At 29.4% G+C, this 3,524-nt stretch overlaps 1 long non-coding RNA gene across 1 annotated transcript; it reads left to right on the plus strand.

Annotated features, from left to right (window-relative positions):
- Positions 1–219: 219 nt before the first annotated feature.
- On the plus strand, positions 220–3,019 carry LOC25483442 (uncharacterized). The gene is made up of 3 exons (XR_003010017.2): positions 220–476; positions 605–694; positions 2,828–3,019. It is a non-coding gene; the product is annotated as an uncharacterized lncRNA (long non-coding RNA).
- The last annotated feature ends 505 nt before the right edge of the window (positions 3,020–3,524 follow it).

Below are 3,524 nucleotides of genomic sequence, written 5' to 3' on the forward strand. Positions count from 1 at the left end.
ACTATTAATATATATAAAAAAAAAAAAAACATTTTGTACCAACAAAAAACAAAAAAGATACGGTTCTAAAAAAACAAATAACTTTGTTAAAAAAAAAAAACAAATAACTAGCACTATTTTTGGTGAAAGATAAATTTCCTCAATAAAACATACAATTTCCTCTTAAGAAAACTATTGTTAAAAAAAAATACATTAATAAATAAAAACAATAAAAAGGAAAATAAAGGAAAAAAATAATTGAATCTTCATGTTAATCTCACGAATCCTAGATATTGTCAATAGAATCTCTGAACCTCAATCTCACCGCACAGAAACCTCAATCGAACCCTCAATCTCTCAGAACTCTGAATCGAATCCTTTAACTCACCCACTGAAATCTCAATCGATCCCTCAATCTCTCAGAATCCTGAATCAAACTTCAGTCTCAAACTCTCAAGTTCAATCACCCTCACCTCACTTAAATCTCAATCGAAGAGGTAAATATTTTTTTTTATTTCGTTAGATTTATGGGTTGTGTGAACTATCTTTGATTTTTGTTTTTGCAATTGAATGTTTGTTTTGTATAAGTTTACTTATTTTTGTTTTTCCATGTGATTGAATGCAGTAATTTGTGCAAATATATGTTCAAGACCTGTTCAAATTTAGGCGATTCTAGCTTTAAAGTTGAGAATTTTTTTGGAGGCATAACAAATTCGTGAGTTCTTTTTCATCATTCTCATTTTATTCTAATGTTAATGGTTTACTTGCTAAAACCAAAATAATGGCTACCTTAATTATATTTAGTTCATACAATCTAATTCATTTCATCATATTCCATATGGTGAAAGAAATTAAAGTGTTATCTTGGAAACAATTTTTTAGTAGATCAAAAAACTATCCATGATAATTCTATGAAAGTTGTTGGGATCTTAGTAATTGTCTATTAAGATTGTTTGGGATTAAGGTTGAAGGTGCTTTAGTTCGGTGATAACCAATGTTTTGGATACTTTTGAGGTCTGTTTTGGAGAAGTTAGCAGTTTTTGTTTTTCTGCTGATACAGACTGTTTGTTTTGGTTTGTGGGGCTGGTTCTGTTTTTGGGTCAGCCTTGTCAAAATGGGGGTGTGGCTGTTGAATTTGTTGGTGTTCTATAGGGTGTTGATCTTGTTTTTTGAGGTGTTCCGTCTATATGTGGCACCTCTATTTGTATGTCTTGCATTTTGCTAGTTTGTGTGTCTTGTACGAGCTATGCATTAATATAATCTCGTTGATTAAAAAAGAAAATATTCTATATGGGTTTGTTTCATTATTAGTTAACTGAATAGAAATTTAGGATCTTGAACTCATTGATGATATATATATTTTTAAATCAAATGGATTTACAATAATATGCTTAAAGGAATGATTTTTATGTGTGGAAATCAAATAGGTATGTACGTTAAAAATCATAACCAGTAAAAGATGTCCATTTAGTTTCTAAACCATTGTATGTTCTATTCCTGAATAGTCATGTTGCCTTGTTATTATTTATTCATTTCAAATTGAATTTGGTGGCATTTGGTTCTCCGTTTTTGTCTACCAACTTAAATAACCTTGACATAGCCCTTGGTTTTCTTTGTTGCTTTGCTACTTTCTTCATCTACTAGGTGAATTATTTGAGTGTATTGAATACTTAATGTTGACTTGTCATTGTACAATTACTATTACTGTCCCAATTTGAAGTTAATTTACGTAATGCTGTTAATGGACAGTGAGTTAAGATTTTTTGTATGCTTATCTTATTTTTAGACTATGAACAACTAATAATTCTTGTAGGTGATAATTCTTGCCTATGGTAAGGGTACATACTTCTATAGGGGGGCACTTCACTATAGTGTGTTTGCTGCTACTTGTCTCCAACATCTAAATAAATTCTTGTGCATCTATAGAAACAAAGTTCCTCCAACTCTTTTAGTGTCTATTAGACGTTATTTTTGTTTTTTAATTGAATTTGAGGAATGAGATTTAGTTAAAAGGGTAAGATTTTCTACAATTAAGAATATTGTAATATGCCGATAGAAGATTGTAAATTGGATAATAAAGAAGATCATAAAGAAAAATTATCTATTTTTTAAAATAGAATCTGTAGCTACTCATACTCAAATGCTTATAGATTTCTGCAAGTTTTAGTTTAAATGCTTTAAAGTGAATCTATATTCATTAGAACAACCTTTTACTATTATATGTGATTAATGGCGATGAGATATTATACAAGTTTGCTAATGCTTACCTTTTGTTATATATGATTTAATATTAGTAGCCTACTAGTTCAAATTTCTATTAGTATTGTGTTTAATATGCGGTCAAATGTATACTATGTTATTTACATATTGTATTTGACCTTAGATAGTTGATAATCATGATTAGGTGGATTTGGTGTCCTTTACTTTTTTTTTGTAAACAATCTAGTTTATAGGATATATAATTGATTAGAATTCAGGTTTGAATTAGCGCTGCACTTTCTTTATGTGGTGCCTCAATTTATAATTCTATATAAGGGCTGTTGTTATTTTTTGGGCGATTTTTGCTTTGGGTTTCCTAATGCCCTGTATCTGTATCTGTATCTGACACTGAATGTTGTGTAATTTTGTGTTAGTATTGAACATATTACAAATAAATTGTACTGATACATAATGAAACATAATTTTAAGAAAAAAATAATGATTGACAAAGAAATAAAGTTAGTGTGGTGTTGTGGTGGCAAATGTTGATGGTTGTATTTGTTGGTTGTGTAATTTGATGCATTTATCATTTTGGAAGTTTATCGCAAAAAAAAAATCATTTCGGAACACTTTACTTTTTATTTTGCAGATGAATAATGATGATATCAATGAAGAATTTGAAGATTTGGAAGCACAAGATGAAGAGATATAAATGTGTGTGTGTGTGTATATATATATATTAAAGATGTTAATTGTGATCAAAGATAATCTTAATCTATTTATTAAATATTAACAAAACAATATATTTTGATATATATTTAACAAGTATTTGATTTTGTTATATAGTTGTTTATTTCGAGATATTACATATAAAAAATTGCATGAATATTATTGTTTAAGTTGGTTTATAAATTATTACTAGGTTTAAAAATAGGGTGAATCACCGTGACCAAAATAATTGGTCCAGAAATTGTTTTTTTTTTTAAATCCGTTATTTATCGAAACGGTTAGAAACTGTTGTGATAGCTTATGAAAATAATTATATAAGAACAGATTTCTAAACGTCCACGTACCAGAACCGTTGCAAATGCCAATAGAAAAACGTTCTCTAAATTTTGATTTCACTACGGATTTTAAATGGAAACAAAGGAAAAGCGTAGCTTTATAGAACTTTGAAAACCGTTTTACAAAGATGAGATAAGACTACGGTTATATGTTAGCCGTGGCCGTTTCGGACGGAAACCGTAGCAGAAGGCAAGCACAAAGCCTCAGATTGCCACAGCCGCGTAACCGTTCTGGTATCCAAACACAACGGTTATTTTGCATTTTACTACAGTTTTTTGGCG

Source organism: Medicago truncatula, chromosome 4 (assembly GCF_003473485.1).
Source record: "Medicago truncatula cultivar Jemalong A17 chromosome 4, MtrunA17r5.0-ANR, whole genome shotgun sequence".
NCBI classification, from domain to species: Eukaryota; Viridiplantae; Streptophyta; class Magnoliopsida; order Fabales; family Fabaceae; genus Medicago; species Medicago truncatula.